The sequence below is a fragment of the Diabrotica virgifera genome, chromosome 6 (assembly GCF_917563875.1).
Source record: "Diabrotica virgifera virgifera chromosome 6, PGI_DIABVI_V3a".
NCBI lineage: Eukaryota > Metazoa > Arthropoda > Insecta > Coleoptera > Chrysomelidae > Diabrotica > Diabrotica virgifera.
Genome location: NC_065448.1, coordinates 177,448,566 through 177,462,693, shown reverse-complemented (window position 1 = coordinate 177,462,693; position 14,128 = coordinate 177,448,566). Strand labels below are relative to the sequence as shown.

At 33.3% G+C, this 14,128-nt stretch overlaps 1 protein-coding gene across 3 annotated transcripts in view; it reads right to left on the bottom strand.

Moving 5' to 3' along the window:
* Window positions 1-14,128, bottom strand: part of LOC126887035 (zinc finger protein 227-like) — a 51,934-nt gene that overhangs the window by 23,527 nt on the left and 14,279 nt on the right. The window lies entirely within an intron of this gene.

Sequence of the window (14,128 nt, the reverse complement as noted above, 5' to 3'; positions counted from 1 at the left end):
CACCCCCCTACCCCTCTCAAACCAAGTGATATTATATTTAAAGATTATAAAAATATTCATTTATTTTTATAGAAATACTTATGTTATATTATTATTTTTATAAGAATGGCGTACTTTTTATGCTTTAGCGACAGTGGCAGATCCAGCATCGTTAAGAGGGGGGTGCCAATTGGCTAAATTTCTATAAAAATAAATGGATATTTTTATAATCTAATAATCTTTAAATATAATATCACTTGGTTTGAGAGGGGGGGATCGCCCTCATCACCCCCTGGATCCGCCACTGCTTAGCGACCACTTAAGGGTGAATATTGTGCTATTAAGGTAGCATTAATGCAATAAAATGCGTGTAGGTGGCGAAAATATGCAAAAATTGATTTTGGGCCACCACTGTGGCTTTGGGGCGCAAAGAATGTAAAATGTGCATAGTTCATAATTTGTAGGTTACACTATGTTGTTTTATTATACATAAGTACTTTATCAATAAAACGAACAGATGACGAAAAAAAAAAAAACAAAAACTGGAGCCCGCCAAAGCATATATGAAGTTTACGGCGCCACTGTGCCGTAACGGTTGCTTATACGAAAAAAATGAATAGGACCTAATTTTTAGAGTAAATAGTGGTCTTTAACCTTGTATAAGTTTTGTTTAAAAAGAATGCATAGGTAATGAGAAAATCGTAAAAACATGCTCGCCAAGGGATAGGGGTAGTTTCTGCAGTATATTTTCAAGGATAGGGTGGTTTCCGCAGGGAGGTTGCAATAACCATATATATTTCTGAAAAGCACTATTGATGAAGCATATGCCCATATGGATCAAAAAGCAAAAAACAAAAAAAAATTTCAACCCCCCATTTTATTTATTTTTTTTTTTGGCTACACGGGTTGCACTAGGAAATCGCTTTTGGTGTCCATGCATGGGTAATAATAACGTGCACAAAATGATATATGAAGCATATTAATAAAGGGCATTGTGTGTGAAGGATTCCAAGAAAATCACTTTATTTATTAATTCTTCTTTTTTTTTGGGGTGGTTCCGGGGAAAAAATGGGGGTGCATTATAGAAATTTGTAAATAGCACAAGTACATGGGTAATCGCTGAAAGTCTTTTTACTCTAGCATAAACGGTTCAGATGGTATAAAAAGGGGTTTTTTTAAAACGTAACACCCTGTAATTAAAAATAAGGCAATTACCCTTAAGAAAAACCTATACCAAAAAATCAGTCACTTATTTATGAATAATTGTCGTAGGATTTCTTCGTAATTTCCGTTACACTTAGGGAAAAATATATTTTTTTTAAAAACATCTTTTTTAAAAACTTGTCATCTTTGGGGCGCCACCCCCGCTAAACGGTGAATGATAGACATATGCTGTCGGAAATAAATCGTAGAAAATATAGTCTTTTTTATATTTCTATAAAAAAAAAATTTTTGTAAAAGGTACAGGAAGGGCTACGTCCCGCAAAAACCACAAATTACCCCCTTTAAAGGGGTGAAAAGGGAGGTTCCGGGGCGAAATTTTTTCAGAAAAAGTTAGTCTTATAATAAGCACCCCTTGATATACCAGAAAAAAAAATAAAACCGGACTTGTGTCCATTTTGCAAGGTTCAACCTTTGTTTCCTACACTATAGTTGAAACGGTCAAAACAAAGAAACGCGCACTCATCAAAAATGCACTTGAGATTCTCGTATAATCAACATTTACTGAATCGATCCAGGAAGAGTCAACTCCAACTAGTAAAAGTTGATTTAAATTTTTAAAATCAACTTTTACTGCTCGTTTCAGTTAATCTCTGATCTGTAAAGTTTCGGCAAGGTCTTGTAAATTATTTTTTTTAATACATTAATTATGTCTTTTATGAAAAATAAACATGATTAGTTAAATATTATTGTTTTATTTGCTCCATTCTGCATTTTCATTGTTCATGTTTTTGATTAGGACAAGGTGGACTCACAACTTGGGAGATTGAGCTAGTCTAGGGTAGACGATAGCTATCGTAGTTGATTGAAATATTATTCTCGAATATTATTTCAATTATCTGGGGTAGTTTATCGCCTCACTTTTGGCCAACACTCCAACTAGTTGGAGTCAACTCTAACTGAGAATCAACTTGAACTGTAACATATATACAAAATAAGACCGGAATTAGATAAAATGACTAATTCTAAACAACTTTTGTTCTATAGAGTTTTTTCACTAAGTCAATACTTTTCGAGTTATTTGCGAGTGAATATGTTAATGTTTAACAAAATAAAACGTGTTTTTGGACGGTTTTTCGGAGATAACTCAAAAAGTAAGTATTTTAGCGAAAAAACTATTCTTAGCACAAATATTGCTTATAAAAAATTGAAAAAATGGTGTATATATGAGGTCTGTAGACCCAGAAGAAGCAGAGTTGCAGCTAATGAAAAAAAAGTAGGTTCTTCTTCCTCAAATTCCAAATCGAATATTTCAATGTGCAATAACCCAAAAACGGAGCACTTTTCGGGGAAAATTCATTTTAACTTTTTTAAAGTGTTTAGAAAAAAGTTTATTTTTGTTTAAAAAAAAAAAACTTGTAACATTAAAAGAAAGTGAATTACGCTCAAAATATTGTTGGTCCCTTTTATTTTTACTTTATCGTACTACATACGTAGTATAGTATAATAAAGTTATAGGATCGTGCAAAAAAAATTTTTTCAGCTTTCACTTTTTTTCGACGTTTTGAGTCCCCCTGAGTCTAAAAAGCAAATAAAAAAAAACATGTCGGAAGTATGTACGTACGTATGTCGCCACCACCCAGCAAAAGCTACCGGACCGATTTCGATGAAATTCGGTATGAGTAAGTTTAAGAGAATTTTGTCGAGAAACTAAGCTTTTAAAAAAATCTCTCAAAGGGGGGTTATTTAGGGCCCATTTTTGCAAATTTTGATCGAAACGAATGAAATTTAACTCAAAGTTAGCTCATGGACAGGTAAATAGAAATACGGAATTTGACATTTCCAAATTCAAAATGGCGACCAACATGGCCGACCGCCCACCCTACAAATTTCCCTACCTATCTAAAAACTTGTTTAAGATAAGTTTAATTTGAAAAAGTCGTTATATAGCCTAAAGATGGGGCTATAAGAAGAATATTATCGTTTTTCAGAAAAAATTATGGGTTGCCTATATTTAAGGGGACATCGCACACATCTTATGGAAAATATAATGTCACTCAAATTCAATAAAATTTATACGATTAGATTCGTTTTAATATAACGATCAATTCTTATTATCGCGCCAACTCTTAATTATGATTAATTACGGCGCAAATTGCAATTAAAGTTGATCGAAATCACATTTTTGGAGTCCATAAAATGTTAGTTTACAATCATTATTGCTCTGAGTGCTATTCATAATAGCTTAAATCCCGCTGGGCCTAAGCGGATTAGTGAAACTAATCCGCTGATTTATGGAGTACCGAAAATCTGGGTATTTTACAATATTTTTTCTCTCTCTAACTTATGTACCTACCCATTTGATTTCCGATTTATTTATATCAATTTCTGCTCTTTTTGAAAATAGAGAGTTGGCGCAATGATAAGATTTGATCGTTAATTTAAAACGAATCTATTGGTATAAATTTTATTGAATTTGAGTGACATTATATTTTCCATAAGATGTATGCGATGTCCTTTGACATAACTTTGAACTAAATTTTCTCAAAAATGGCTCCAAGGAATTTGTTTATTTTTTGATATCCTATCGTTAAATTGAATGACATTAGTCAGATTTCTTAACTCCCCATAGGAGGGGAGTTACGAATTTTTTATAAAAAAATATTCGAGTGCCCGTAACTTCCTTTGTAACAAACTAAAATTTGAAATTTTGCAGAAATATATGGTACTTTATTATCTATTATCACAAAAAATTTTACCCAAAATATGGCTTCCGGTTGAACCGGAAATGAAAAAAATCTTAATTTTTTTAGATACGCCCTGTATATTTTTACGGATTTTCAAAGAACGCAAAATTACCTTTCCAATGACATAAAAGTCGTTGCTATAGCTCAAAAACTCGAAAAGTTACAGTAAATAGAAATTTTGCTATAATCTTGTGTGTGTCCTCTCTTAGGCGATCATAGCAGAGCATTATTATAGGGCAGTCGATGAGGGTATTTGGCTCCGAATTCTATCTTACTACATCGATGTACTTTATATTTTCACAGTAAGTAGGGAATAGCTCAAGAAACAAAATCTACCCTATATACTATGGCGCTTTTATCTTGGGGCGGTTCCCACCCCTTTAAGGGGGGTGGAAAATTTGTTGTTCAAAATAAGCACGGAAGTGGCTAGAGAACCTATTTCTAAGCAAAAACTGGTCTATACTTTTTTTTATAACTCAATACTTTTTGAGTTATGCGTAGTTGAAAATTGGCCATTTTCATTGAAAAATTACACCTTTTCGAACGGTTTTTGTCAATATCTTAAAAACTATGTATCGAACTAAAAACACTATAAAACATTTTTTAAATTATAAATAACAAAGAGATTCGTTCCTTCGTAAATGTTCTATTTATAATACAAAAGAGATGGTAGGTGAAAAGAGTTTGTTTTTTGGTGTATGCTCAAATTAGTGTATTCAACTTCAAAATAACAGAGGAATGGTAGGTTTTAGGTGTATAATGCTACCAACGCCTTTTGTAGTGTTTGAAAAGGTCTTTAAAACGAGCACCGTTAAATGTCGGTTACATTAAAACTAAACGAGATATGGTGCAAAAAATATATGACTAATGTACTTTAAGGAAAAATGAGAAGTACATACATTTAAGCCCTCATCCACCAGAATTTAAATGCATTGTCTTTTTTGCAATACCTTTTAATACAGTGTTATTTCCACCTTCAAAAAGTTGAACGGGTTTAAAATAAATGGTTTTTTGTAAAAAAATGTGATCAAATTATAGAATGCATTTTTAAATTTTCTTAAAAATCTTCCTTTTTCTCCATGTAATTCGAAAATAAAAATGTTCCACCCCCGAGAAGTGTGGGACCCGCCCCTATGATAAAAGCGCCATAGTATATTATAGGATAGACATTGAATTAGGAGATTGGGCTACTCCCAAAATTTCATTAAAATCCATGCAGTTGGATAGAATTCGGAGGTAATATCTTGTTCTTAATCTCGCGCATTGAGTGGCGTAATAGAAATAGAATAAAATGCAAATATTGTAAAGAATTAATTTCTCAGAAAAATGAACTAATTTGAAATGAAAGTATGATCATAATATTTTATTCATTTATGCAATAATCTATACATCTATAGTGTGTCCCCGAAATATGGCATCGAACATTTTCTCAAATGCAGGAATTAAAGATGCGTAGAACCATAAAATAACGAGTAACTTTGTTATTTTTATAGAATGCCAGTATCTAGTACGATAACGATAATAGATCGGTGCGATAAAGTTCTCGGGCGGCCCTTCCGTCCAGCGTTTTTGGAAAAAAAATCGCGAAAGTCACCCCTTAATTAGCATCACCAATAAATTTTATTATTACCACTTCACAAGTTACTTTTTCTATGTATTATTTATATGATCTGTAAGTTTCATCGGTTCAAAGTGCTTATTTTTGAAAAAGCTGTAGTTAAAATGGCGTGAACGAGTAACTATCACGAGTGTAGGCAAATTTTGAGCAGCCATAGCATAACAAATTTTTGTCTAACAAGAAAAGAAAAAATCAGAAATATTCAGAAAAGCAAAACGTACATTTTATTACTCTTTTAGAATTTTGGTATTACTAATAATTTTTAAGTTAATTCCACAAACAATTCCATTTTTTTTCAAAATTAAAAAAAAAGTTTTATTTTAAACCCAATTTTTTTTAAACCTGAGCACTTTGAACCAATGAAACTTTTAGATAATATAAACAATACATAAGTAAAGTTACTTGTGAAGCGGTAACGATTATTTTTATTTGAGAAGCTAATTAGGGGGTGATTTTCGCCATTTTTATACCAAAAAATAAAAGGCATCAACAATATTTTAAGCGTAACTCACTTACTTTTAATGTTAGAAGTTTTTTTAAAAAACAAAAATAAACCTTTTTTTAAACACTTTTTTTTGTTAAAAATGAACATATTCACTCCCAAATAACTCGAAAAGTATTGACTTAGTAAAAAACTCTATAGGACAAAAGTTGCTTAGAATGGGTCATTTTATCCAATTCCGGACTTATTTTAAATGTATATTTTTTCACCTCCGAGAAAATATTTTTCACCCTGTATTTTCCAATTTTTGTAAAATGGAGGGGATGTAGAATTTCAAACTTTTTCTTATTTAATAATAGACAATATCAACTACCTATTCCCAAATTTTCATCATTCCTTTATTTTTTTTGGAGGTTTTCTTAAAATTGTGTGTTCCCTGATCGGGCTATATTCCATATTGCAGAAGATCCAGAAGTCTTAGCAATGGGGATCGCCAACGTCGGATAATTCTGATATGGCATGTGAAGAAGAGAAGTAGAATGAAATGATATTTTATGGTACTTTTTTAATTCTTAAGCATTCCTTATACCTGACTGCTTTAATTTGTGAGTTAATCATAATTCTTTCAGCCAAACATTAATTGCAACAAAAAATTCGTGAAATTTTATTAGATGGCCGTGAAAATATTCAATCAAAAATAATTTTTCTAAAAAAAAATACAAATTAATCTAAACTGATCCGCGGACACTCGTTTTTACCTTGTGATCGTGATTTCGGGACAGTTAAGATACTAATAAGCTGCCCAATAAATGACCCTTTTGGAGTGTAATTTCCAGGGGCAACTCCGAATTGCATGAAAATTTGGATTTAGGTTCTACTTACCCTCCACTTCAAAGTTGAATTTGTGCCGTTGGTTGCTTTTACTTGGGGGGTGAAAAACGCGTGTTTAAAATAGTTCCAGAAATGGATAAATTGACTTATTTTAAGCACCTTTTGTTCTATAAAGTTTTTTTACGTAAGTCAGTTTTTCGAGTTATTCGCGATTTAAAATGTTGATTTTTCGACAAAAAAACTACGTTTTCAGACCGTTTTTAAAAAGTAAATATTTTATCGAAAAAAATATTTTTAGCAAAAGTGTAGCCTATAAAAAAACGAAAAAAATGGTGTACCAGTAAAGTCTACAAATTGAGTAGAAGCAAAGTTGTAGCTCATGAAGAATACGTTCTTATTCGTCTAATTCCTAATCGAATAATTCAACGCGAAATCACCGAAGAAAGAAGCGTTTTTCGGGAAAACCTTATTGACATTTTTAAAGTATCGAAAAAAAAGGTATTATTTGTTTTTTACAAAAGTTTAGAGCATCAAAAATAAACGAGTTGCACTGAAAAAAAAGTTGGCCTCTTTTTTTCGTAAAAAAAATCGTGAAAACCTCCCTCGATTTAGCACCCTAAATAGAATTAATCGTTTGGCTTTAATATCTATTTTAACTGTATGTGTATTGTTTATATGATCTGTAAGTTTGATTGGTTTGAAGTGCTTATTTTTGAAGACATTTGGTTTTACAGTAAAAAACATTTTTTAAAAATTTTTGAGAAATTTAATTTTTTCAAAATAACTTAAAAAGTATTAGTGATAAGAAAAATCTTAAGGAGTAAAAAAATGTAGGTTTTGCTATTTCAAATATGCTAGTTTCATTTTGTTTCTCCGTAAGACAAAAATTGGTTAAGATATGGCTGTTCAAAATTTGCATACACTCGTGATTAGTGACCCATTCAAGCTTTCTCAATTATAACCCTTTCAAAAATAAACACTTTAAACCGGTGAGACTGACAGATCCTATAAAAAATAGATAGGTAAGTAAATTGTTTGTAAAGCGGTAGCGATTAATTTCATTTGGGGAGCTAAACACGGCGAGATTTTCATGATTTAAAAAAAAGAGGACCAACTTTATTTTGAGCGTAACTCGCTTATTTTTAATGCTAAAACTTTTGTTAACAATTAAAACAAAGCTTTTTATAAACACTTTAAAAAAGTTTAAATGGGTTTTTCCCGAAAAGTGCTTAATTTTTCGGTGATTTCACCTTGAAATATTCGATTTGGAATTAGACGAATAAGAACATATTTTTCATGAGCTACAACTTTGTTTTTATTTGATTGATAGATTTTACTGATATACCATTTTTTTGGGTTTTTTATAAGCTGCACTTTTGCTAAGGATATTTTTTTCGATAAAATATTTACTTTTTGAGTTATTTGCGAAAAACCGTCTGAAAACGCAGTTTTTTTGTCGAAAAATCAACATTTTCAATGGCAAATAACTCGAAAAGTATTGACTTACGTAAAAAACTCCATAGAACAAAAGTTGCTAAAAATCAGTCAATTTATCCATTTCCGGTCTTATCTTGAACGTATGTTTTTTCACCCCCGAGAAGGGGTGACTGTCACCCCCCAAGTAAAAGCAACCAACGGCACAATTTCAACTTTGAATTGGAGGGTAAGTAGAACCTAAATCCAAATTTTCATGTAATTCGGAGTTGCCCCTGAAAATTACACGGTATCGCCGAATTTCCCGTTCATTTACTGGGCTAAAGGGAGATCTGATCGTGTTTACCAGCCTGACGAATATGAGAATATGATAAGTTGCAGAAAAGTAAATCCGTTTACTATAACCTCTATTAGAATTTTTATAAAAAGACGTGCAAATCTTTTCAACAAAAAGTTAGTTTCACTGTGTCCCAATTTAGACAGTTCACATATTGCAGTAAAGCACCACGTTATGTTACTACATCTGAGTATATAGAAGGCCTTTTATCCCATATATTTAAGTTGGTAAAGCCAAATGTTAATCCTCAATTTCCCACCGACAAAGCATATACAGAACCTGTCCCAATCAATGAAGCAAACATAGCAGGCATTAAGAAAATTCTAAAATATATGTCTGGAAACGATTTAGGTTTCTATTACCATATTACCTCTTGGAAAGTCGTTAAGAAAAACAAGGATAACTGTATTTGACGATTAGTCTCATTTTTAATAAATATTTCTTTTTTTTATTTATATACGGTTACAACCATTTACAGAAAAAAAAACAATAGATTAAAATATAAATTACATACAATATCGAGAACAAAAAATACATGTTGTTCTGAAGCTATTTCCTTGTGGCATTTTTATGATTAACTAATTAAAAATAATTTTATTAACGTTTCGAAGCACAAATCGGGTTTCATTGTCAATAGTATTTTGTATTTTGACAACGAAACCCGATTTGGGCTTCGAAACGTTAATAAAATTATTTTTTCAATTTAATTGTGGCTTATTTCCCACTAGGTGGGAAATAAGCCACTTAAATAGTTAATCAAAAAATACATATTATCAATATAAATAAAATATGTTACCAATACAAATTACACAAATAATCATACCTAAGGACATTAATTATAGTCGGAGAGATAGAAGCGGATTTTGTGCGTGATAAGTAATATGGAAAAACTATATGGGGATATGTTGAACTAGCTGTGTACATTACTTTCCCCAACGGCCGGAAACCAAAGTGGGGGCCGAGGGTAGTTATAATGGGTTAAAGTCGCGGATTTTATTATTTTTTTTGTGACGCTCATGATAGAGATAGTGCACCAAAATTTGGGAATAAGTAGGCCATGACGTAACGAATTAAAATCTTCAGGGGCGGAACGCTGCGTGGCCGACAAAGGGGTGGGGACAGGGGTGAATATAAAAATTAAAAGGGGTTTTTTGTGACGTTCCTGATAGAGATAGAGAACCAAAATTTGGGAAAAAGTAGACAATGACCTAACTAAGTAAAATCCTCAAAGCCGGAATCTCGAGTAGGGGAAGAGGATAGTTATAAGGGGTCAAACTCGCGGTTTTTATTATTTTTTTTCTGACGCTCTTGTTCGAGATAGTGCACCAAAATTTGGGAATAAGTAGGCCATGACGTAACTAATTATAATCTTCAGGGACGGAACGCTGCGTGACCGACAAAGGGGTAGAGACAGGGGTGAATATAACAATTATAAGGGGTTTTTTGTTACGTTCCTGATCGAGATAATGCCTATAAGACATAATTCCATATAATGCCTATTATTACAATATTGTGCTTTCGTCTTTGATAGTGTCACCTACTTCTGACGCACTGTTGCCAAAGGTTCGCAAAACTTTCGATAAACGGAGCGGCAAAACTTTCGCTCGAATTAATATTAATGTCACACTGATGTAGCCTCTTAATACTTGTAGATGTAAATAAAATTATATTTTCCAATGAAAAACCATCAATTTTTTTTCTAATTTCATCATTGTTTCTATCAATTAATAATAAAAATTTCGAGAACAATAATTATAATTATTTGCAAAAATCAATGTTATAAAAATTTTTTAAAAAATATAAAAATTTTTAATTTTTTCTCTACATTTTTTATGAAAATATTGTGACACCGTTTTTAACAAAGCTAGCTGACCCCACCTAGCTTTCCGCCCTTTTATATTTTGATTCTACAATGAATCAATTGTGCAAGTTACGGACATATTCTCTATGACGAGCATAACCCAAAAATTTTGCGTATTCACCCTTGTCCGCCCCTGGAAATTTTATTTAGTTTCTTCATGATCTACTTATTCCCAAATTTTTGTACACTATCTCGTTAACGAAATTCACAAAAAAAACCCTATATTTGTATATTTAACCCTACCCACCACCCCTTTATACGCAAGCAGCGTTCCGCCCCTGGAGATGTTAGTTAGTCATGACATGATCTACTTATTGCCAAATTTTGGTGTACTATCTCGATCACGAACGTCACAAAAAACCCTTATAATTTTTATATTCACCTCTGCCCCCACCCAGTTGTGCCCTACACAGTGTTCCGCCCCTGGAGATTTTACTTAGTTATGCCATAATCTACTTATTCCCAAATTTAGGGGCATTATCTCGATCACGAACGTCACAAACAACCACTTATAATTTATGTATTCACCTCTGCCCCCACCCCTTTGTCGGACACGCAGCGTTCGTCGTTACGAGATTTTACTTAGTTACGCCATGAACTAGTTATTCCCAAATTTTTGGTGAATCTCGATCATGCATGAGCGTCAGGAAAAAAATAGTACAAACCGCGACTTTAACCCCTTATAACTACCCTCGTCCCCCAATCTGGTTTCCGGCTCTGGGGATTTTACTTAGTTATGTCATGGTCTACTTATTTACAAATTTTGGTGCACTATCTCGATCAGGAACGTCACAAAAAACCCAATTAAAATTTTTATATTTACCCCTTCCCTCACCCCTTTGTGGGCCACGCAGGTTTCCGCCCCTTGAGATTTTAATTAGTTACGTCATGAACTAGTTATTCCCAAATTTTGGTGCACTATCTCGATCATGAGCGTCAAAAAAAAAAAAAAAATAATAAAAACCGCGACTTTAAGCCCTTATAACTACCCTCGTCCCCCAATCTGGTTTCCGGCTCTGAAGATTTTACTTAGTTATTTCATGGTCTACTTATTCCCAAATTTTGGTGCATTATCTCGATCAGAAACGTCACAAAAAACCCAATTATAATTTTTATATTCACCCCTTCCCCCAACCCTTTGTCGGTCACGCAGGTTTCCGCCGCGGGAGATTTTAATTAGTAACGTCATGACCTACTTATTTCCACATTTTGGTGCACTATCTCTATCAAGAGCGTCACAAAAAAAATAATAAAAACCGCAACTTTGACCCCTTATATCTACCCTCGGCCCCCACTCTGGTTTTCGGCCGTTGGGGAAAGTAATGTACGCAACTAGTTCAACAGTTCCCCATATAGTTTTTCCATATTACTTATCACGCACAAAATCCGCCCCCAGCTCTTAGACTATTAGTGTGGTCGGAAGACATAAGCAGACAAGTCACTTTTGAGTTTATTATTATTCTTACATATTTTTACAGCACAGTAAGTCTTAGTTAATGTTTACTAAAAGCTGACACAGGAACATGCTATAAGTTTGAAAAAGGTCAATGTTAAGGTGCTGGTTTGCTAGTCTGGCAGTTCTAGTGAGGAAGTTGTCAAGACCATAGTTAGTACGGTGGATTGGGTAATGGAAACTAACTGTAGCCCTGGTTGTTCTTAGTGGGACATGAATATTAATTTTTTTGAAGAAGCTCTGGAGTTCCAGTTTTTCCATGTAGGATGTTGTGAAAAGTGATGACATCCCTTCTCTTATGACGAGCAGTGACCGGTGCAATACCCAGGATATTAAGAATATCTGCATCATTGTAGTTGTCCAAGATATTGAGTCTATAGGCAATTTGCTTTAAAAATTTATGTTCAACTAACTGAAGAGCATTAGTATGCACTCCATAAAAAGGAGACCATACACAGGAGGCATACTCAAGATGGGGACGGACCAAGGCACAGTAGAGGGTTTTTAAAGCTGTAATATTTGTGAAGTCCTGAGTGCATCTTCTAATAAAACCAAGCAACTGGAAAGCCTTATTAACAACATTCTCCAGATGATGAGAAAGCTGTAAGTTTGTATCAAGGGTGACCCCCAAGTCTTTAAAAAGGGAAGTTCTTTCGAGAGTATAGTGACCAATATTGTAGTCAAAAACAATAGCATTTCTGGAACGGGAAAAAGTCATAGTTTTACATTTAGTTGGATTAAGTTCCATGCCATTTCTTTTACACCACTCTAGCAAGTTATTTAAATCGTACTGTAGTTTTTCACAATCCTCTGGGGATTTAATCACACAGCTTAATTTTAGATCATCAGCAAAGAGCAAAAATAAACTGATTGCGAAGCATTCATTTATGTCGTTTATGAAAATATTAAACAAATATTAAAGTGGCCCAAGGTGAGCCTTGAGGCACTCCTGATGGAACTTGGATAATTTTAGAAAGAAAAGTGCCAATTTTAACAATCAGTCTACGATCAGATAAGTAGCTTTGGAACCATGACAATAAAGGCTCATCAATCCCAATCAGTTTTAACTTATGCAACAAAATATTGTGTTGCACCCTGTCGAATGCCTTGGAGAAGTCAGTGTATATCGTATCCACTTGATACCCCTTCTCCAAGGTGTCCAGCAAGAAGTCCACCTGACTAAGAAGATTTAATTCTGTAGATTTTCGTGGTCTAAACCCAAACTGTTGTTGGACTAGTAGAGGTTCAAATAGAGGGGTTAGAATGTCACATACCAGACTTTCAAATACCTTGGGGATTGCACTGATTATACTGATGGGACGATAGTTTGTTACACAGGCTTTGTCACCGGATTTAAAGATGGGCTTTAGAAAGCTGTCTTTCCAGTAGTCGGGGAAGATTCCAGTTTGGAGGGACAGCTTGAAAATGTGGTACAGAGGTCTTGAAAGAATAAAGGAGTCCAGGCCCTTTGTTAACATCCAAAGAAGAGAGTTTACTAAATATATCTGATATTTTAATATCAAGGTGTGGAATATGGTTATTGGATGTGGATATTTCATGAGTGGGAATATTAATATTATCATGTGAGTACACTGTCGAAAAATAATCAGCAAACATGTTCGATATTTCCTCCCCAGAACAACTAGTCTTATCGAAATATTTAAGTGTATTTGGAAAAGAACTGCTCTTCCTTTTATTGTTAACAAATGACCAAAATTTTTTTATGTTAAAGCTAATAGCTGTTTCAGTACAGTGCACATATTGAGCATAGCATTCCTGCGTCAGATTTTTGCATAGTTCTCTCAACCTAGAAAACTCTCGATAGTCATCAGCTGACTGTGTTTGTTTATACCTTTTGTGCAATTTTTTCTTTTGAATAATACAATTTTTTAGTTCAACTGAGAACCATACCGGGAATTTTCTGCCCTAAAATTTCTTTAAAGGAACAAATATATCCACTGCAATAAAGATAACTTCATAAAAAATGTTTAACATAGTTTCAAGAGGCTTATTTAAAAGTAAAAAGTCCCAGTTAAATTGATTCAGAAACATTATAATATCTTTGAAAATTTGCACAGTTAAAATCTCTATAGAATCCATCAAACTCGAGACCATCTTCACCCTCTACAACACCAATATTTAACTTAATACATAGTGGTGGGTGAACAACTGGAGGAACCAAAAGATAGTCTGCTTGTTTGACCTCAGTAGAGGAATCTTGTGATAATACCAGATCCAGAAAAAAATCCATTTCTAAACAAAACC